At 42.9% G+C, this 24,354-nt stretch overlaps 1 protein-coding gene across 1 annotated transcript in view; it reads right to left on the bottom strand.

Annotated features, from left to right (window-relative positions):
• The window catches only part of COL19A1 (collagen type XIX alpha 1 chain), a 1,445,738-nt gene that overhangs the window by 1,356,285 nt on the left and 65,099 nt on the right, over positions 1–24,354 (bottom strand). The gene's annotated exons all lie outside the window — the stretch shown is intronic.

Genomic DNA, 24,354 nt, shown 5'->3' on the forward strand with positions numbered 1-24,354 from the left:
GCAGCAGGGGAGAGATTAAATTACAGCATCAAGCGCAGAATACCTGCTGGTTTGGGTCCTTAGGAGGAGCAACTCAAAAAGATTGTAATCCTTGGCAGAAATTGAATAAAGATGGCTTCACTCGCTAGTGTAAAAGAGAGGAAAGTATTCCCTTGATGTAACACAAATTAATAAGGTGTTTCCAAATGTGCGAATGTCTACAATGTATAGGTGCAGGTTTAAGTTCCTATATCCTAAAATATAATTATAGCCTTCACAGAGGAACGTGGTTATCTGTTTATCTGCTCTGATATTAAATTAAGGTTTCAGAGTCGAAGCCTTTCTCTCATGGAGCTAAAAATCTGTTTACACATAACAATTATCAATTAATATCTGTTTGTTTCGGAGACAGCATAATGATTTCTGCCCAGTCTACTTGCGAGAATAGATTAATGGTTAGACAATAAAACTGTACTGTTTATCATTAGCACAAATTGATCTTAAATACATAAAAATCATCACCATCATTACCGTTTTCAATAAATATACATGCTGCTCACATCCACTGTAATCATACTTGGTGGCACATGTATAAAGATCACACTAATTAAAATGTCCATTAGATGCTTGTAACATCTAAATCATCCTTATAGGTTTGCCTTCCATTACGGTGATCAACTGATCACTGCAGACGTGACTTCAGAACCAAATCCTAATTTGCTGCTATTATTACCAATGGAAAATGTGGCTTGATATGCAATGGAAATGTAATATTACATGCAAAGTCAATATCGATATAATACATGTATTGGTCGAATCCACCAGAGCAAAAGTTTTTCTTCTTAGTGACCTATTGAACTGGTCGGTAAAGGGAGAGCTTGAGTGCTATACTTTTCTCTGATGTACAAATTCCCAAATCAGACATCTTTTGAGAGAGAGAACAGATGATTTACCAGATTTCTGCAATATATGCAACTAAACAGATTGTCCACTACTTTTACATTGATTACCTATCCTTAGACGGCTGGAAGTGCTCACTTGCCAATCTGCTCCGTCTACACGTAGTGGCTGGGGCTTAAGACTACTCATGCACCTCCTGTTGCTTTGAATAAGAGGTGGATGTGCAGTACCAAGCTACCAGAAGACGGAGCAACTCAGCAAGTGAGTACTTCCGGTCCTTGGCCACCAACGCTGATAACAGATGATTGGCAAGGGTGTCGGGTCCCGGTCAATCAGACATTGATGACTTATCATAAGGATAGGGTATCAGTGTAAAAGTAGTGGACAACTTCTTTAATGTAAAAAAATAACTAATTTTAACTTGCCCTAAAATATGCTTAGGGAGATTCCAAGGAGAGAATTACGAACTAAACTTTTTTGTTTTGTGGCTTAGGTGTATGGTCATTTATTGAACTACATTGTGCAAAATTGCCTTTGAGGGTCACAATTTGGCCTGTTTTGCATAATTGTAGCTAAAAAAGTTGAATTTTTCATTAAAATGTCTCAAAATGTTGGCAAACAGTATAGACATACATAAACAATAATATTAATACTCATAAAATAGAATTTAAAAAGGTGCAGTGCAAATTAAAAGAAGAACATAGTGCAAATGAGAAACAGATTAAAAAAACCCCTAAAAAATAGGCACAAATGTGAAAAGAAATCAGGCCCTATGATTTTATGCAACACTATTATGGTATTCAACATATTTTCTATAAGTACACATCATAATTCTAACACACTGCGAATACAACTAACAATACAGAATTTCCACAAATTAACATAGTAGGCACTGATGAAAATGACTTCAAGAAAGTTATTCTTCTTACCTAGAACAACTAGTATACTGTAAACCAGTGATAAGCAAGACAAGCAGGACGAAAGAGTACCATGGGGAAAGAGGTTAATAAAGAATGTATGATTTCAGGGTCTCTCTGGACACATATTGTGAGATGAGAAATAAAAATGCAGTAAAAACAGCAAAACTGCAATAATTATTTGCAGGGACAACATGTATTATGAAGGTGACCTTATTCAGGCTGAAACACTGAGGATTTGAAGATCTATAAAAAATTTGAAGAAGGAAAAAGTATATGGCTTAGATTTACCATTACTTTGTCCTTCATGTAAAATATATTACACCTTAGGAAGTCCATTTTAATAACAGCAGAAACATCACGTCCTTTTAAATACAGAGAACATCAGAGAAAGCCTTCCGTATACTATTTTCAGTGACATTTTTTACACTACTCCAATTTATGTTTTGATCAGTAGTTCCTGTACAAGGCCAGGTAATCCTAAAGGAGCTCAGTTATGATCCCTGCAACATATGTCTAATTTTACCCAGATGAAATGTTTCATTTTAAAAATGATCTTTCCTTAGAAGAATAGGAAATTGGGAGTAATTCTCTGACATGCAGGTGAGTCAGCAACTGAGTTAGTAAAACTGTGCTTATATATATCATGTAGAAGTACAAATCTCTGAATCCAATCAAACCTAAAGCAGTTAGAAACTATAGGAATAGAGAACAATGAAAATGTATGTCTAGTAATAATAATGTCTTCTTTCTAAAAAGGATAATAAAAGGTAATACATCCACTTTCTGAAATAATTTCACATGTCCTAGAGATTTCAGACGCTTTATCAGCAGGGTCTGAGTGCTGAGACCTCATCTAGTCACTACAATGAAGACGCAGAAGCGAACAGCCAAGCTCTCTTCTCAGACTGAAATCTACAGAGCAGGGCTCAATTTGAATTTTTCTGCCAAGTCACTTTTGACATCAGTGGGGATTTCGACACCAGAAACTCAAAATTGACATTCCTCTTTGACTTGTATAACATTTTCCACAAGTGATGTTAAGATCAGCAAGAAGACAATGTGGAGTCATGCATCACTTTAGTAAACTCATAACCGCAATATTATTACAACATCATATAAGACATATATTAGTATATTCTAACACCTGTTACCATCTTGTTTTCTTCAAGAAACAACAATTAAAGCTTACGTCAGCATGCAATCCAACTAGTCATTTCACACTGTAGTAAAAAAGTAACTACCTACATCAGTATATAAGGAACAATATATAAGGTGCCCAAAATGCACCAAAAACTTCAAAACTACCTACAGTTGTGTAAAAATGTGTTTGCCTCCTGATTTCTTATTCTTTTGCATGTTTTTCACACTTAAATGTTTCAATGTTTCCAATCACCACGTAAATGCAAAATGCAGTTTTTTAAGGTCATTATTATTCAGGTAAAAATAAAACCAAACCTACAGGGTCCTATGTGAAAAAGTGATTGCCCCCCCCTTAAAACATAAATTAACCGTGGCATATCACATCTTTGGAAAGCTGAGTTGAAATTCCCTAGCCACAGGTCTAATTACTGCCACACCTGCTCTCAATCAAAAAATAATAAATAAGACCTGCATGGCAAAGTGAAGTAGACCAAAAGAGCTTCAAAAGCTAGACATCTTGTCATAATCCAAAGAAATTCTGGAACAAATGGAAAAAAATTGAGATATGTCAGTCTGGAGAAGGTTATAAAGCCATTTCTCAAGCTTTGGGTTCCAGCGAACCACAGTGAGTCATTATCCACAAATGGCGAAATATGAAACAGTAGTGAACCTTTTTAGGAATACCAGGCTGATCAACATTACCTCAATAGTGCAGCGATGACTCATCCAAGAGGTCACAAAATACTCCACAAAAACATCCAAAGAACCAGAGGCCTCACTTGCCTCTGTTTAGGTCAGTGTTCCTGACTCCCCCATAAAAAAGAGACTGAGAAAAAATGATCTGAATGGCAGAGTTCCAAGATGAAAACCACTGCTGAGCAATAAGAACATAAAGGCTTGTCTCAGTTTTGGCAGAAAACATCTTGATGATCCCCAAGACTATTGGGAGATTACTCTGTGGCCTGACGAGACAAAGGCTGAATTTTTGAAAGATGTATGTCCCATTACATCTGGTATAGAAGCAACACAGTATTTTGGAAAAGGAACATCACACCAACAGTAAAATATGGTGGTGGGGGTGTGATGGTCTGGGGCTGATTTGCTGCTTCAGGACCTGTAAGACTTGCTGTGGTAAATGGAACCATTAATTCTGCTGTCTACCAAAAAATTCTGTAGCAGAATATACGGCAATCTGTTCATGACCTCAAGCTGAATCACTCTTGGGTAATGCAGCAGGGCAATAATCAAAAACAAACCAGCAAGTCCACATCTGAATGGCTTAAGAAAAACAAAATTAAGACTTTGAAGTGACCTAGTCAAAGTCCTGACCATAATGCAATTAATATGCTGTTGCATGACCCTAAAAAGACATTTCATGTGCAGAAACCCTCCAACGTGGCTGAATTGCAAGAATTCTGCAAAGAGGAGTGGGACAAAATTCCTCCAGAGCATTGTAAAAGACTCACAAACACTTAATTGCAATTGTTGCTTTTAAGGGTGGCCCAGCTAGTTATCAGGTTTAGGGGGCAATCACGTTTTCACTTTTTCAGGTTTAGGGGGCCTTTTTATGTGATCACATACATATTTTAATATTTTTGATAATTCTAATTTTGTGATCATTATTTTCTAATCCTTTTTTCTTTGGTCCACCATTTATTATATTGGATTCATATATATGATTTTATATTTACTTTCTAATATTATTTTCTGTACGGTCCTGATATATGAACATGTGTTTTCCAGTACTACTGTTTGCCACTGTTTATTTAATAAAGGCAATTTTATTTGAATATTTCTTGTCCAGTATTATATGATAGTCCCACTTTGTCAGGGTTTCGTTTAGTTCTAAGATCTTGAGAAGAAGTTGGATTACAGGAAATATTTGGGCAATGCACAAAGAATGTAATATTCATAGATTGCTCAATGTACATGTAACAGCAGGCACTATAAGCTCCATGTGTACATGAGTACTAATACCAAGGATATAACTAGAACTGACAATACCCTGTAACAGTATCTTGAAGGGCCTTTTGGGAATTGCTTACAGTGACAGCCATGAATAGAATAGACAAACAAAAACAGAAAAACAAATACATCAATGAGTAATAGTATTTGAGGCAAATCACGGATATAAGAAAGAATCTAAAACAGTCAAACATCACAACTTACACAAATGACATTCAGGGCTTATAAATAGGAAAAACACTAAACTGCTGGAAAATCTACTGTTTTGTCACATAGTTGGTTATTATTTTTCACAAAATAAAATTTAGATTTGTGATATTTACTTACTGTGGGTACTGAAAGTATTCAAACCCCTTTAAATATATCATTTTTTGTTTCATTGCAGCCATTTGGTAAATTCAAAAAAGTTCATTTTTTTCTCATTAATGTACACTCTGCACCTCATCTTGACTGAAAAAAAAGAAATGCAGATTTTTTTGCAAATTTATTAAAAAAGAAAATTCAAAATATCACTTGGTCATAAGTCTTCAGACCCTTTGCTCAGACACTCATATTTAACCCCTTAACCCCCAAAGGTGGTTTGCATGTTCATGACCGGGCCAATTTTTACAATTCTGACCACTGTCCTTTTATGAGGTAAAAACCTTGAAGCGCTTCCATGGATCCCGGTGATTCTGATATTTTTTTCTCGTGACATATTGCACTTCATGTTAGTGGTAAAATTTCATTCAAATAACTTGTGTTTATTTGTGAAAAAAACAGAAATGTCCTTAAATCACAGAGATATGGCACACAAAAAACTTAATAAGCAACATTTCCCACATGTTTACCTTACATCAGCACAATTTTGGAACCAAAAGTTTTTTTGTTAGGAAGTTATAAGGGTTAAAAGTTGACCAGCGATTTCTCATTTTTTCAACACCATTTTATTTTTTCGGACCACATCATATTTGAAGTCACTTTGAGGGGTTTATATGATAGAAAATACCCAAAAGTGACACCATTCTAAAAACTGCACCCCTCAAGGTGCTTAAAACCACATTCAATAAGTTATTAACCCTTCAAGTGCTTCACAGGAATTTTTTGAATGTTTAAAAAAATGAACATTTAACTTTTTTTCACGAAAAAATTACTTCAGGTTCAATTTTTTTATTTTATCAATGGTAACAGGAGAATTTGGACTGCAAAAGTTATTGTGATGACTCCTGGAGTGGACCCTCTGGGTCATGGCACCAACCCACCCAGGGCGAGCTGACCTAGTGAGGACCATCCCCTATACAGGGAGTGTCAGGGGCAAGCCCCAGGGGGTTAGGTACCACGACTGCTGGCACCAGCCAGCTGGCTCACAGGAGACACGAGTGAGTGTGTCTGCAGGAACGTGCAAAGCGGGATGCATGCAAAGGAGCACACCAGAATACAGAGCTAGACAGCAGGTGTGCCAAGAGGCACAACAGAGTACTGGAATGGAGTACAGGATAGAGCGAGTGCCAGGAGGCACAACACAACAGAGTACCAGGCAGAGTGCAGGATTAGAGCATGTGCCAGGAGGCACAATGGAGTACAAGGCGGAGTGCAGGATCAGAGTGTGTGCCAGGAGGCACAACAGAGTACAAGGCAGAGTGCAGGTTCAGAGCGTGTGCCAAGAGGCACAGCAGACTACAAGGCAGAGTGCAGGTTCAGAGCATTTGCCAAGAGGCACAATAGAGTACAAGGCAGAGTACAGGTTCAGAGCGTGTGCCAAGAGGCACAATAGAGTACAAGGCAGAGTGCAGGTTCAGAGCGTGTGCCAAGAGGCACAAAAGAGTACAAGGCAGAGGACCCGAATACAGGGCACAGCCATGCAGGGACATGGCAGACCAAGCAAGGAAGTACAACAATAATCAGGCACCTCCCATAGGAAGAGGTAGCCTGATATAGCACCTGAGTCCTAGAACACAGGACTGGCGTATAGCAAATGTGGTGCCAATATTCAAAAAGGGGACAAAAACTGAACTTGGAAATTATAGGCCAGTAAGTTTAACCTCAACTGTGGGTAAAATCCTGGAGGGTTTTCTAAGAGATACTATACTGGAGTATCTGGAGAAGAATAACCTCATGACCCAATATCAACATGGGTTTACAAGGGACTGTTCCTGTCAGACTAATCTGATAAGCTTTTATGAAGAGGTAAGTTCCGGACTGGACCAAGGGAATGCAGTGGACGTGGTGTACATGGACTTTTCAAAAGCTTTTGATACGGTGCCACAAAAATGTTGATACATAAAATGAGAACAATGGGGATAGGGGAAAATATGTGTAGGTGGGTTAAGAGCTGGCTCAGGGATTGGAAACAAAGGATGGTTATTAATGGAGCACACTCGGACTGGGTCACGGTTAGCAGTGGGGTACCACAGGGGTCAGTTTTGGGCCCGCTTCTTTTTAACATATTTATTAATGACCTTGTAGGGGGCATAGAGAGTAGAATTTCAATATTTGCAGATGACACTAAACTCTGCAGGGTAATCATTACAGAGGAGGACAATTTTATATTACAGGAGGATTTATGTAAACTAGAAGCTTGGGCTGATAAATGGCAAATGAGCTTTAATGGGGATAAATGTAAGGTCATGCACTTGGGTAGAACGAACAAGATGTATAATTATGTGCTTAATTGTAAAACACTGGGCAAAACAGTCACTGAAAAAGACCTGGGTGTATGGGTGGACGACAAACTCACATTTAGCGGCCAGTGTCAGACAGCTGCTGCAAAGGCAAATAAAATAATGGGATGCATTAAAAGAGGCATAGATGCTCATGAGGAGAACATAATTTTACCTCTATATAAGTCACTAGTGCGACCACACTTAGAATACTGTGTACAGTTCTGGTCTCCAGTGTATAAGAAAGACATAGCTGAACTGGAGCGGGTGCAGAGAAGAGCGACCAAGGTTATTAGGGAACTAGGGGGTCTGCAATACCAAGACAGGTTATTACACTTGGGGTTATTTAGTTTGGAGAATCGAAGGCTTAGGGGTGATCTTATTACAATGCATAAATATATGCGGGGACAATACCAAGAGCTTTCTAATGATCTTTTTACTCTTAGACCTGTGACGGGGACAAGGGGGCATCCTCTACGTCTGGAGGAAAGAAGGTTTAAGCATACTCACAGATGCGGATTCTTTACTGTAAGAGCAGTGAGACTATGGAACTCTCTGCCATATGATGTTGTAATGAGTGATTCCCTACTAAAATTTAAGAAGGGACTGGATGCCTTTCTTGAAAAGTATACTATTACAGGGTATATACACTAGTTTCCGTAATATTGTGTTGATCCAGGGAGCTAGTCTGATTGCCGTATGTGGAGTCGGGAAGGAATTTTTTTCCCCAATGTGAAGCTTACTGTTTGCCACATGGGTTTTTTTTGCCTTCCTCTGGATCAACATGTTAGGGCAAGTTAGGATAGGATATGGGTTGAACTAGATGGACTTAAAGTCTCCCTTCAACCTTAATAACTATGTTACTATGTTACTTCCGGGTCAAGTCCTCCAGTATCATAGAGAGGACAAGACCAAAGACAGAGCTGGGCAGAGCGCCCGTGCACACTGGAACATAACACAACCTCGGAGCTAGGAGCGAGAGGTGCGCATGCGCACCCGACGGGACCCTCGGAGCGGCCGCGGCACCGGAGGTGGTGACGACAAACCTGAGGTCCCGCCCCCAGGTGGGAGCAGCGTGACACACGGCGTGACAGTACCCCCCTTTACGCCCCCTCTTTCTAATGCTGGAAAGAAACTTAGACAAAATCAGAGGAGCATGGATATTCTCTCTGGGTTCCCATGACCTTTCTTCAAGACCAAAACCCTTCCAATCAATTAAGAAAAGAGTTCTCCCTCTTACCCTCTTCATGGCCAGAATGTTGTTTACCTCAAACTTGTCCCCCATGCCAACAGGCTGGGGAGTGTGGCCAGTAGAAGGATGCAACCGGTTTAGTACCACAGGTTTGAAGAGTGACACATGGAAGGAATTGGGAATACTGAGTGAAGGGGGTAATTTCAGTTTGTACGCAACATCATTAATGCGCCTGATGACCTCAAAAGGACCAATGTAGCGGGAACCCAGTTTGTAAGATGGTACCTTAAGGCGAATGTATCTGGAGGAAAGCCACACCTTGTCACCAGGAAGATATGGGGGAACGTTCAGGCGCCTCTTGTCAGCATGTTGTTTCATCCTGTCACAGGCTTTCTCGAGAACGGTTTTGGTCTCCTGCCATACCCTGGAGAACTCCACGGATAGAGAGTCGACCGCAGGTACCCCCGAGACAGGAAGTACCGGAAGAAGCACACTGGGGTGCTGTCCGAAAACGATGAAGAAGGGAGACTTGGTGGACGATTCGCTAGAGTGATTATTGTAGGCAAATACGGCCCAAGGAAGTAGACCGACCCAGTCGTTTTGATGAGCATTAGTAAAGTGCCGGAGATAGGATGTAGGGATCTGTTTTGTGCGTTCCACTTGCCCATTGGTTTGGGGGTGATAGGCGGAAGAGAAGTCCAATGTCACCTTCATGAGTCCACAAAGAGCTCTCCAAAACGGAGACGTGAATTGAACACCTCTGTCAGATACGATGTGCAGCGGGAAACCGTGGATTCTGAAGACGTGGGAAATGAAGATCTTCGCCAATTCAGGAGCCAAGGGTAGGCCGGGAAGAGGAGCGAAATGAGCCATCTTCGAGAATCGGTCTATAACCACCAGAACCACCGTGCAACCGGTGGAGCAAGGCAAATCGGTAATAAAATCCATGGCTATGTGCTGCCATGGAACCGAAGGTACAGGAAGCGGAAGCAGAAGACCAGAGGGTGGCTGTCTGGGTACTTTGTTCTGAGCGCAGGAAGGACAAGATGCCACAAAGTCTTTGACATCCCGGGAAAAGGAAGGCCACCAATAGTAATGGGAAATCAAGGAAAGAGTCTTCTTGACACCAACGTGGCTGGCAATTTTGGACGAATGTCCCCAGTTCAACACTCGACTCCGGTTGTTCTCAGCCACAAAGGTTCTTCCCGGAGGTAACATGGTCAACCTGGTAGGAGCCACGGTAATCACCTTAGACGAGTCAATGATATGGGAAGGTTCTTCCTCAGCCTCAGTCGACTGGAAAGACCTAGACAATGCATCCGCTTTAACGTTTTTATCGCCGGGCCGAAAATGAAGTGCAAAGTCAAAGCGGGTGAAGAACAGGGACCACCTAGCTTGCTGGTGGTTGAGTCTCTGAGCGAACTGGATGTATGCCAGGTTCTTATGGTCTGTATAGATCTTGAACGGATGTATGGTGCCTTCCAGTAAGTATCTCCATTCTTCCAAATCCAATTTAATGGCCAACAGCTCTTTGTCGCCGATGGAGTAGTTTCGCTCAGACGGGGAGAAATTTTTAGAAAAGAAGCCACAGGTGACTAAAGTAGGTGTCCCGAAGATGACCTCTGCAAAAGGACTGCACTGACCCTGGCAGAAGATGCGTCCACCTGGAGGGTGAAAGGTCTATTAACCTCAGGACGATGAAGCGCTGGAGCCGAGGCGAAGGCTCGTTTCAAGGCCTGGAAAGCTTCTTCTGTCTCTGAGGACCAAGCATTCTGGTTAGCCCCTTTGCGGATTAGGGAAGAGATAGGATGAACCAAGGAAGAAAAATGGGGGACAAACTGCCAATAGTGGTTCGCAAAGCCGAGGAAACGTTGGATTGCCTTCACTCCATGGGGCCGTGGCCAATCAAGAATGGCAGACACTTTCGCCGGATCCATTCATAGACCAGAGTCTGAAATAATGTACCCCAGGAATGGCAAGGACGTTTGTTCGAAGACAGATTTTTCAAGCTTGGCGTAAAGTCGGTTCTCCCTTAAGCGCAAGAGGACTTGGCGCACGTTTTTTCTGTGATCAGGGGAAAACATGAGAATATCGTCTACGTAGACTACCATGCAGGAGTACAGCATATCCCGGAAGACGTCATTCACGAACTCCTGGAATACCGCTAGGGTGTTGCAAAGGCCGAAGGGTATGACCAAGTACTCATAATGACCGTCTCGGGTGTTAAAGGTGGTCTTCCACTCGTCACCGGAGCGAATGCGGACTAAGTTGTAGGCCCCACGAAGATCCAACTTTGTAAAAATTTGTGCTCCACTTAGTCAGTTAAAGAGCTCAGGGACTAGTGGTAGTGGGTACTTATTCTTGACTGTGATATCGTTCAGCCCTCGATAGTCTATGCAGGGATGGAGGGAGCCGTCCTTCTCTTTGACAAAGAAGAATCCTGGTCCTGCGGGTGAAGAGGACTTGCGGTTGAAACCCCAGGCTAGATTCTCTTGGACATAATCTGACATAGCTTGGGTTTCCGCAGGTGAAAGCGGGTAAATTCTGCCCCTGGGTGGGGTAGCGCCAGGAACGAGGTCAATCGGGCAGTCATATGGATGATGAGGAGGCAGAGTCTCAGCCTCCTTTTTGTCGAAGACATCCGTGAAAGGCCAATAAGCCGACGGCAGACCTGCAGGTGCCAAGGACGGACAGGTAAAGTTCATGGGATGGACGGACGACAAGCACTTCTCCTGACAAATTGGCCCCCAGCGGAGTATGTCACCCAACCACCAGTCCAGGGTTGGCTCATGAGTTCGTAACCAAGGGAGACCAAGAAGCAGTCCGTGGGACATAGTCGACAGGACATGAAAGGAAATCTTCTCCCAGTGCAGAGCTCCAATCTGCATCTCAATCACCTCGGTGATATGGGTAACGGTCTCCTGCAAGAGTTTACCATTGACCGAAGCAATTACCTGAGGAGTCTCCAGGGATCTGACAGGAATTCGGTATTTTTTAACCGCCTCGAGCCTAATAAAGTTCCCTGCCACTCCTAAGTCTAAGAACGCCTCTTCAGAATAGTGCTTAGAGTCCACATGCAACAGAACAGACAAGATCAGGGGGGAGAGGAGTCACGTATACCCAGGGAGGCCTCTCCTACCAATCCTAGGTAGAGAAGTTTCCCGGCTTCTTGGGACAGGAGCGAGGGATATGAGAAGGCCTTCTCTCTCTGGCTGATTCACGGGCACGCTCTTGGAACCACAGGTCTATGGGTGTCGCCAGAGAGGTCAGAACCTCTAAAGAGGTGGGGGTGTCCCGACCTGCCAGTTCATCTTTGATCTGACCGGACAGACCACACCAAAAGACCCCTACGAGGGCCTTGTTGTTCCAACCGAATTCGGTGGACAAGGTACAAAACCAGATGGCATACTGTCACACCGATAGGGTACCCTGATGGAGGTTAAAGAGGGACTCGGTGGTGGAAGCCAGATGACCCGGTTCGTCGAACACCTTGCGGAAGGTGTTCAAAAAGGTGGAAAGCTGAGAGATGAGTGGATCATTACGCTCCCAGAGGGGATTCACCCATGCTAACGCCTCCCCCTCTAAGTGGGAAACAAATAAGGCTATCTTAGCGTGCTCAGTTGGATAGTGCTGCGGCAAAAGCTCAAAATGTAACTGGCATTGGTTCAAAAATCCACGGCAAAACTTAGGATCACCACTATAACGGGGTGGCTTGCATAAGTGCGGCAGCAGGTGCGGGGCTGAGGACAGTGCAGGAACAGATTGTATGGAAGGAGCCGATCCTCTACCGACACCATATAATTGAGGATATGGACATGGGTGTCGCGTTGCTGCGTGAGTTCTTGCTGGAGGCTGGACAACTGGGAAGCATTCCCAGGGTTAGAGGACTGAATGGCCGACAAACGGGACTCCATAGATTTCAAAAAGGCCATAATCCTAGTTTGATTAGAGGACTGAATGGTCAACAAGTGGGACTCCATAGATTTCAGAGAGGACACGATCCTAGTCTTACTCTCCCAGAGGGACACCAGTTCCTTTTTGACAGGCGCCGCGGTACCAGCGGAGTCCATGGCCTGATTATACTGTGATGACTCCAGGAGTGGACCCTGTGGGTCATGGCACCAACCCGCCTAGGGCGAACTGACCTAGTGAGGACCACCTCCTATACAGGGAGTGTCAGGGGCAAGCCCCAGGGGGTTAGGTACCACGACTGCTGGCACCTGGCAGCCGGCTCACAGGAGACATGAATGAGTGTGTCTGCAGGAACGTGCAAAGTGGGATGCGTGCAAAGGAGCACGCCAGAATGCAGAGCTAGACAGCAGGTGTGCAGGAGGCACAACAGAGTACTGGAACGGAGTACAGGATAGAGTGAGTGCCAGGAGGCACAACAGAGTACCAGGCAGAGTGCAGGATCAGAGCGTGTGCCAGGAGGCACAATGGAGTACAAGGCGGAGTGCAGGATCAGAATGTGTGCCAGGAGGCACAAAAGAGTACAAGGCAGAGTGAAGGTTCAAAGCGTGTGCAAGAGGCACAGCAGAGTATAAGGCAGAGTGCAGGTTCAGAGCATGAGCCAAGAGGCACAATAGAGTACAAGGCAGAGTGCAGGTTCAGAGCGTGTGCCAAGAGGCACAATAGAGTACAAGGCAGAGGACCCAAATACAGCGCACACCCAGGCGGGGACACAGCAGACCAAGCCAGGAAGTACAACAATAATCAGGCACCTCCCATAGGAAGAGGTAGCCTGATATAGCACCTGAGTCCTAGAACTTCCGGGTCAAGTCCTCCAGTATCATAGAGAGGACAAGACCAAAGACAGAGCTGGGCAGAGCACGCGTGCACACTGGAAAATAGTGCAACCACGGAGCTAGGAGCGAGAGGTGCGCGTGTGCACCCAACGAGACCCTCGGAGCGGTCGCGGCACCGGAGGTGGTGATGACAAACCCGAGGTCACACCCCCAGGAAGGAGTGGCATGACAGGCAGCGTGACAGTTATTGTGCAATTTCTCCTGAGTATGCTGATACCTGATATGTGGGGGGGAACCACTGTTTCAGCGCATGGCAGAGCTCAGAAGGGAAGGAGCGCCGTTTGACTTTTTCAATGCAAAATTGGCTGGAATTCAGGTCGGATGCCATGTCATGTTTGGAGAGCCCCTGATGTGCTTAAACAGTGGAAACCCCCGACAAGTGACCCTATATTGGAATCTAGACCCCCCAAGGAACTTATCTAGATATGTGGTGAGAACTTTGAACCCACAAGGGCTTCACAGAAGTTTATAACGTACAGCCGTACAATTAAAAAATCATATTTTTTCCACAAAAATGATCTTTTCACCCCCAATTTTTATTTTACCAAGGGTAACAGGACCCTAAAAGTTATTGTGCAATTTGTCCTGAGTATGCTGATACCCCATATGTGGCTGTAAACGACTATTTGGGTGCATAGCAGAGCTCGGAAGGGAAGCAACGCCATTTGACTTTTCTGGCTGGAATTGAGATCGGACACCATGTTGCGTTTGGAAAGCCCCTGATGTGCCAAAACAGTAGAAACCCCCCACAAATGACCATTTTGGAAAGTAGACCCCCCCAAGGAACTTATCTAGATGTGTAGTGAGAACTTTGAACCCCCAAGGGCTTCACAGAAGTTTATAACGCTCGGGCGTGAAAATGAAAAAAATTATATTTATTCCACAAACATGATCTTTTAGTCCCCAATTTTTTTATTTTCCCAAGGGTAACAGGAGAAATTGGATCCCAAAAGTTTTTGTCCAATTTATCGTGAGTAAGCTCATACCCCATATGTGGGAGAAAACTACTGTATGGGCACACGTCGGGGCTCGGAAGGGAAGTAGTGACGTTTTGGAATGCAGACTTTGATGGAATGGTCTGCGGGTGTCATGTTGTCTTTGGCGAGCCCCTGATGTACCTAAACAGTGGAAACCCCCACAAGTGACCCTATTTTGGAAACTAGACCCCTTAAGGAACTTATCTAGATGTGTTGTGAGCACTTTGAACCCCCAAGGGCTTCAAAGAAGTTTATAACGCCCGGGCGTGAAAATAAAAAAAATCATATTTTTTCCACAAACATGATCTTTTAGTCCCCAGTTTTTTAATTTTCCCAAGGGTAACAGGAGAAATTGGATCCCAAAAGTTGTTTTGCAATTTGTCCTGAGTAGGCAGATACCCCATATGTGGGGGTAAAACAATGTTTGAGCGCATAGCAGGGCTTGGAAGGGAAGGAGCACCGTTTGACTTTTTCAATGCAGAATTGGCTGGAATTGAGATCAGACGCCATGTTGCGTTTGGAGAGCACCTGATGTGCCCAAACAGTGGAAACCCCCAATTCTAACGCCAAACCTAACCCCAATACACCCCTAACCCTATTCTCAGCCCTAACCCTAGCCCTAACCCTAACCTTAGCCCTAACCCTAACGGGAAAATGGAAATAAATACATTTTTTTAATTTTATTATTTTTCCCTAACTAAGGCTAGTTTCACACTTGCTTTTTTTTGCAGCGCGTTTTTCCCGCAAAAAAACGCATTGAAAAAACGCATACATAAGCGTACAACTGCTGCGTTTTTTCAAGCATTTTTATGAGCATGCATGAAAAAAACGCAGCGTTTTTATGCGTTTGTATGCGTTTTTAGTGCGTTTTTACCGCGTTTGCGTTTTTTTCCAACATTTTTAGGTGGCCCCTCACACTACCCAAACCATGACTTTACTAACCCTAACCCTGACCCTAACCCTAACCCTAACCCTGACCCTAACCCTAACCCTGACCCTAACCCTTAACCAAATCATACTTAACCCTAACCCAAACCCTAAACCCTAACTAACCCTAACCCTAACCCTAACCCTGACCCTAACCCTAACCCTAACCCTGACCCTAACCCTAACCCTAACCCTAACCCTAACCCTGACCCTAACCCTAACCCTAACCCTGACCCTAACCCTTAACAAAACCATACTTAACCCTAACCCTGACCCTAACCCTAACCCTAACCCTAACCCTGACCCTAACCCTAACCCTAACCCTGACCCTAACCCTAACCCTAACCCTAACCCTGACCCTAACCCTTAACAAAACCATACTTAACCCTAATCCTGACCCTAACCCTGACCCTAATCCTTAACAAAATCATACTTAACCCTAACCCTGACCCTAACCCTAACCCTGACCCTAACCCTAACCCTAACCCTGACCCTAACCCTAACCCTAACCCTGACCCTAACCCTTAACAAAACCATACTTAACCCTAATCCTGACCCTAACCCTGACCCTAACCCTTAACCAAACCATACTTAACCCTAACCCTGACCCAAACCCCAACCCTAACCCTGACCCTGACCCTAACCCTAACCCTAAACCCCCTTAACTAACCCTAACTCTAACCCAAACCCCTAAATTCCATGGTTAAAAAAAAAACGCATATGCAAAAAAACGCATACATGAGCATGCCAGTGCGCACATATGCGCATCCATAGGCTATAATGGCCATTTTTAGCGCAAAACGTGCGCATATGTGCGCATGCACTTTTTTGCAGGGCCAAAAAATGCAACATGCTGCGTCTGGAAAATACCAACGCACACCCCAAAAAAACGCAGTGCATGAAAATCGCATACATGCGCTTACAAGCGCGCAGGTATGCGCACCCATGTTAAATATAGGGGAAAAAACGCATGCGCAGGTATGCGTTTTTTCCAGCGCTAAAAAACGCAAATGTGAAACCAGCCTAAGGGGGTGATAATGGAGGGTTTAATTTACTATATATGGTGGGTTTTTATGTTTGGCAGGTGTCACATGCTAAAAGACGCTTTTTATTGTAAAAATAGTTTTTGCATCACCACATTTTGAGAGCTATAATGTTTCCATATTTTGACCCACTGAGTCATGTGAGGTCTTTTTTTTTGCGGGACGAGTTGACGTTTTTATTGGTACCATTTTCGGGCACATGACATTTTTTGATCGCTTTTTATTCTGATTTTTGGGATGCAGAATGAACAAAGACCAGCATTTCAAGAATTTCTTTTGGGGGGTGCGTTTACAACGTTCCGCGTGCGGTAAAATTGACAAGGCCAATTTATTCTTTGGGTCAGTACAATTACAGTGATAGCTCATTTATGTCTTTTTTATGTTTTGGCGCTTTTATGCAATAAAAACAATTTTATATAAAAAATAATTATTTTTGCATCACTTTATTCTGTGAGCTATAACTTATTTATTTTTTCACTGATGACGCTGTATTGCAGCTCGTTTTTTGCGGGACAAGATGACATTTTCAGCAATACCATGGTTATTTACATCCGTCTTTTTGATTGCGCGTTATTACACTTTTTGCTTGGCGGTATGATAAAAATGCATTATTTTTTGCTTTGTTTTTATTTTTTAAGGGCTTCACTAAAGGGATTAACTAATGGGACAGTTTTATAGGGCGGGTCGTTATGGTCGTGGCAATACTAAATATGTGTACTTTTATTGTTTTTTTTTATTTCCAAAAAATGAATGTAGTAGGGAATTTTTTTTTTTTAATTTGTTTAGCGATTTTTTTATAAATTATTTTTACCCTTTTTTTTAACTTTATTACATTGTCCCAATGGGGGCATAACTGTCATGTGACAGATCGCTGATCTGTCACATCACAGATCGCTATGACAGATCAGCGATCTGTCACAGGCAGTGCTGCAGGCTTCCTCATGCCGGTGCTGCTGCGGGGGTCTCAGTGAAGCATGGAGGGAGCACCCTCCCTGCCGATGTGCTTCCCTAAACCCCCGGTACACTGCGATCATGTTTGATCGCAGTGTGCCAGGGGTTAACATGTCAGAGGCGGTCCGTGACCGCCCCTGACACATTGTGCCGAGTGTCAGCTGTGATAATCAGCTGACACCAGGCCGCGATCAGCGGTGCTCACCACCTATCCATGGGCATAGCGGGTCCCATGGATGGGATAGTATGTCAGATGGCAGAAAGGGGTTAAGCCACATATTGTCCATTTCCATGTGATCCTCCTTGGTTTTACTCCTTCATTGGAGTCCAGCTGTGTTTAATTAAACTGATAGGACTTGACTTGTAAAGGCACTCACCTGTCTATATAAGACCTCACAGCTCACAGTGCAAGTCAGACCAAATGAGAATCATTTGGTCAAAGGAACTGGCCAAGGAGCTCAGAGACAGAATCGTGGCAAGGCACAGGTCTGGCCAAGATTACAAAATAAATTCTGTAGTACTCAAAGTTCCCAAGAGCATAGTGGCCTCAATAATCCTTAAATGGAAGAAGTTTAGGACCACAAGAAGTCTTCCTAGACTTGGCTGTCCAGCCAAACTGAGCAATCATGGGAGAAGAGCCTTGGTGAGAGAGGTAAAGAAGAACCCCAAGATCACTGTGGCTGATCTCCATCGATGCAGTAGGGAGATGGGAGAAAGTTCCACAAAGTCAATTATCACTGTAGCCTTCCACCAGTTGGGCCTTTATGGCAGAGTGGCCCAATGGAAGCCTCTCCTCAGTGAAAGACATATGAAAGCCCGCATAGAGTTTGCTAAAAAAAAACATATGAAGAACTCCCAGACTATGAGAAATAAGATTCTCTGGTCTGATGAGACAAGGATAGACCTTTTTGGTGAAAGTTCTAAGTGGTATGTGTGGAGAAAACCAGGCACTGCTCATCACCTGCCCAATACAATCCCAACAGTAAAACATGGTGGTGGCAGCATCATGCTATGGGGGTGTTTTTCAGCTGCAGGGACAGGACGACTGGTTGCCATTGAAGGAAACATGAATGCAGCCAAGTACAGAGATATCCTGGATGAAAACCTCTTCCAGAGTGCTCTGGTCCTCAGACTTGGCCAAAGGTTCACTTTCCAAAGAGACAATGACCCTAAGCACACAGCTAAAATAACAAAGACATGGCTTCAGAATAACACTGTGACCATTCTTGACTGTCCCAGCCAGGGCCCTGACCTAAACCCAATTGAGCATCTCTGGAGAGACCTGAAAATAGCTGTCCACCAATGTTCACCATCCAATCTGATGGGACTGGAGAAGATCTGCAAGGAAGAATGGCAACGGATCCCAAAATCTAGGTGTGAAAAACTTGTGGTATCATTCCCAGAAGACTCATGGCTGTACTAGCTCAAAAGGTGCTTCTACTCATTACTAAGCAAAGGGTCTGAATATTAATTACCATGTGATATTTCAGTTATTCTTTTTTAATAAATTTGCAAAACTTTCTACATTTCTTTTTTTTCAGTCAAGATGGGGTGCAGAGTGTACATTAATGACAAAAAATGAACTTTTTTGAATTTACCAAATGGCTGCAATGAAACAGAGAGAAAAATTTAAGAGTCTGAATACTTTCCATACCCATTCTATATAAAAAAAATGACATTTCCCTGTGTTTACGGTGAATTTAAAAATAGAATGCTATAAACTAGTGTTAAAATAACATCAATTACAAATTGTACAAAGAAAAATTAACAATTTAGGTAGTATTCAAATGAGAAGATAAATAATTGTCCATGTTTTAGAAAAAAAATTGAAAAATGTATGTTTTGCCATCTGTATGCCATAAGAATGTCATCCGCATGTATGTTTCTTACATCTGTTTGTCATCCAGATGGCATAGTTTTATACATCATTGATTTTAAAAGGGAATCTGTCACCTCATTTTGGTGCAGTATTTAAATGACTTGGGTCCAGTCCGATGGGCGGTGTTTCGGGTCCTTTCCTCCACCCCTCCTTGGCCGCTGTCCGCAATATTTCAGGGAATTTCCATACTTGGCCTCCATATTACGTGCATGCGCATTGAAATCTGGACTTGCGCACGCGCAGTATGCTTTTGCCCAACTGCGGGCAAAGCCGAAAATCATTAGTACGCATACGCCGGTGAACTATGTTGCAGAACACAGCAAAATACTTCCGGGACATAGTTCACCGGCGTATGCGCACTAATGCTTTTCGGCTTTGCCCACGGTTGGGAAAAGCATACTGAGCGTGCACGAGAACAGATTGCAATGCACACGCACGTAATATGGAGGCCAAGTACGGAAATTCCCTGAAATATTTTGGACAGAGGCCAAAGAGGAGTGGAGGAAAGGACCGAAACACCGCCCATACGACCGGACACAAGTAATTTAAATAAAATGAGGTGACAGATTCCCTTTAAATAAAATGCTAAGTCAAATACATTGGCTGATTAGAAAAAACGGAGCAGACAACTGAATGCTGCAATTTTTTTCACACTGACCATCAGTCTATGTGTAAGAACTTTTATGTGAAGTATTCCATTGAATTGCATTTGATCATTTGCTGTTGCATGCTATCTGTTTTGCATTCGGACTGGACACAAACATATAATAAACGTAACAGAATATGTCCCTAAAGTGTTTTGCCATTTGCATCACTGTTGTGACCAGTGATTGGTTCTAGTGGTCACATGCTGTGTGACATTACCACTGCAGTAAGGTCAACCAAGACAGCATTAACATCACTGCAGTGGTGATGTCACAGCTTTGCATGTGACCACTCCAGTCAATCACTGGTCATAGCAGTGATGATTTGAGAAAAGGGGTGGGTTTGAGGGACACGATACTTGCAGACAAAAAAAAATGGAAAACCACTTTAAAGGTATTCTGTGGTCAAATATAAATATTCCTCTGTACATAGCAACCATATAGTTAAATATACGAATGCAGATCATTTATTTATTGATCTTGCTGCCACTCGTGCATTCAGGTCTCCTGTTTTCCACAGTCTATTTGCTGTTGAGATGAGCCAATAAATAGGAAATGAGCTTGTTCCCTACCATCAACCTGTTTAAATAGGTCAGCAACTATCCAACAAACAAGCAAAACTTAAGTTCGTCAGGTGATTTATTTAAGCAAGGTTAAAAATCATCATTAGTAGCAGCTTGCACATAGCCAATCAGTAGTCATGTAATGCTGTAGGTGAGCCCATCTAAAGTGTCTGTGAGGAACCCTGCAGCAAGTCCTGGTTCACGGCTCTCTGATGGACCTGAGGGGCGGACACCTAAGGTATGGGCTGGACTATAAAGGGACAATAAAAGGGTGTGAATTTTCAAGCTAGTTAAGTTTTTAAAAAAACTTTTTTTAAACTACAAATCTATCACAGTAAATTCAAGAGTAAGTTGTCTGTAAAATACATAACTAAATATATTGTATTTCATAAATTGTATTCAGTAAATGTCAACAATGTCAAAGCAATATAAACCCACTTTATTATATAATTAATGATAATATATGTATATTACAGTGTGGTCTATTACAAATCTTGTCATTTATTTTATGGTAAAACACTAATACCTTGCTTTACATCATCAGTTACCCTAATAGGCAATATCACTAGACCACTATAGAGCGATTTTCCTCCCAGCCGTCTTTCCCTTTTTATTACATCATAGCTCTACAGCAGTCTTAACAGCAGCTGCTTGGCACAGTTCATTCATATTCAGCTTGTTATCCACAGACATCCTCAATGTTAATCCATCATGGCACACCGGCTTATTAGTCACATAAAAAGAGAAAAATGCTTAATGCAGGCATGAATCCTCTGGTATGGGAGACAAGCAGAATAGATGGTCATTTTGACATTTTAGAACACATTCCAATATAATATTGTTATTCAATTTATTTTAACATCGTAGCTGCTTGAGATATGTCCACAACAGTATGCTGTAGGATGTGTTTATTTCCAAAGGATAAGAAAAAAATGATTCTGTAATGGTAAAGTATGGCAGAGAAAAATCCCAGCACAATCCTAGTTCTGCAGCTGGTTATCTATAAGGGATAAATCCAATTAAGTGCCACTTTTTAAGGGTCTAAATTTGCAAATTGCCCCAAAGGTTCTATATTCAGGCATGCTTATAAATAGTCCACATACTTTATAAATAATAAAGGGAAATGACTAGCTTTTTTGGCTAGTTTTTATATTTACACTCACACAAAGCCTGCATTACACAGAAATTTTAGGATGTTCCACATATTTTTAATTTTTATTTTCCCACAGTCCTAAAGCATTTGTGCACACGTCTTTTTGACTTGACTGTACCCACTTCATTTTTTGCAGAAGGTGCTCCAGTAACATGTCGGTAGTGTTTTTCCTTAAGAGTCTTTTCTGAAGGTGACAAGTTTAACTCCATATAGCATATTTACAGCTTCCAAGTGGAAGCTCAAGAAGAGTGAACCAGTCACTGTTTAGTCTCTACACAGCTTTAGAAGCCTGAAGCAGTTAAAGAATCGAGGTTACTTCCAGTCACTGAGGCTGAGTTCCCAGCCAGGCTGAACTGCGGTGAGATCCCCAATAGGTGAGCTCACCAATTTGACTACGGTGAATTTGAACTGCAGTGAACTTGCATCTGCACAGTGAGAATTTCTCACGGTACCAGCGGGGATCTCACCATGGTCACTGCAGTTCAGCACAGATGGAAAGGCAGCCTCAGTGACCAGCAGTAGCTTCAATGATATCACCGCTAGTCACTGATACTGCAAGAGCAGCAGCTCATTCAACAGTGGTTTTCAGCCTGGATAGTCGCATCTTGGCATCATCCAGGCTGAAAGCTGTTTGTCCCCCAGACAAGGATTTCAGCATGGGACAGAACAACAGACAGGTGAGGGATATTGTTGTTTTTTATTTTGTTTTATTACAGGAGACGACGAGGGATTCATTGGAATTAAGTGTTAGGTAAGTATATCTGTGTTTGTTATTTTTAAATAAAATTGGAAAAGTGATTTGTTTTATTTCAAATAAAAGATTTTAATCTGCCTGTGTGTTTATTCACAATATAACTATAGGATTAGTAATGGAGAGGTGTCTTGTACTAATCCGATGGCTTGATATGACCTGACAATACAAAGGTGACATCAACCCCACAAATATGAACCCCACATGCCACCACTACAGGGCAAGTGGGAAGAGCCAGACAAAGCACCAGAATTGGCACATTTAATAGATGCGCCTTTTCTGGGCATCTGGGGGGTAATATCCATGGCCCCTTACCAGCCTGAGAATACCAGCCACCAGCTGTCTGCTTCAGCAAGGTTGGTTGTCAAAAATGATGGGGACCTCATGCCATTTTTTAAATTATTTATAAAAATAATAAGAAATACGTGTGTGGTGACCCCTCTATTCTTGATAACCAAACTGACCCCAACTGTGAGTTTTGCCTAGCTGGTTAGCAAAAATACAGGGGAACACACACCATTTTTTTTAAATTCATTACTTACAGTGCAGGTGTCGGCTGATGAATGATCCCATCAGCTGCTCCTGCTCTCACTGTAATTAGAGGCAGCAGGCATTGACTAATGGGAGCAGTAGTCTCATCAATCGACACTAGTGTTGAGCATTCCGATACCGCAAGTATCGGGTATCGGCCGATACTTGCTGTATCGGAATTCCGATACCGACTTCCGATATTTTTTCAATATCGGAATTCGGCATCGGAATCGGAAGTTCAAAGTTGATTGACAGACTGACGTCATCATGATGCGCGGTGTGTGCGCATCATGATGCGCCGTCATTTCGGGCCTTCCGGGGGTCTCTGCCGGCCTGCCGGGGGGCTGTGCCGGCCTGCCGGGGGGCTGTGTGGACTGCCCGGGGTCTGTACCGGCCTGCCGGGGGGCTGTGCCGGCCTGCCGGTGGTCTGTGCACCCTGTGGGGGTCTGTACCGGCCTGCCGGGGGGCTGTGCCGGCCTGCTGGTGGTCTGTGCACCCTGTGGGGGTCTGTACCGGCCTGCCGGGGGGCTGTGCTGGCATGCCGGTGGTCTGTGCACCCTGTGGGGGTCTGTACCGGCCTGCCGGGGGGCTGTGCCGGCCTGCCGGGGGGCTGTGCTGATGTCCGGGGGTCTGTGCAAGCATCGTCCGATGGGACTACAAGTCCCATCGGGCGATGCCTGCTACCATGACAGTGATTGACACATTAGCCAATGATGGGACAGTAGTAGTCCCATCATCCGGCTAATGTGTTAAATGTTAAAAAAAAAAAAAAAAAAAATACTTCATACATACTACATGCATGCTACATACATACTACATGCTACATACATACTACATATATACTACATACATACTACATACATGCTACATACATACTACATGCATGCTACATACATACTACATGCTACATACATACTACATGCATGCTACATACATACTACATGCTACATACATACTACATGCTACATACATACTACATATATACTACATACATACTACATATATACTACATACATACTACATACATGCTACATACATACTGCATGCTACATACATACTACATACATACTACATACATACTACATGCATGCTACATACATACTACATGCATGCTACATACATACTACATGCATGCTACATACATACTACATGCATGCTACATGCATGCTACATACATACCACATACATACTACATACATACTACATACTACATATATACTACATGCATGCTACATACATACTACATGCTACATACATACCACATACATACTACATACATGCTACATACTACATACATACTACATACATACTACATGCATGCTACATACATACTACATGCATGCTACATACATACTACATGCCACATACATACCACATACATACTACATACATACT

This window comes from Dendrobates tinctorius, unplaced genomic scaffold, assembly GCF_039654945.1.
Source record: "Dendrobates tinctorius isolate UK_male_01 unplaced genomic scaffold, ASM3965494v1 ptg000024l, whole genome shotgun sequence".
NCBI classification, from domain to species: domain Eukaryota; kingdom Metazoa; phylum Chordata; class Amphibia; order Anura; family Dendrobatidae; genus Dendrobates; species Dendrobates tinctorius.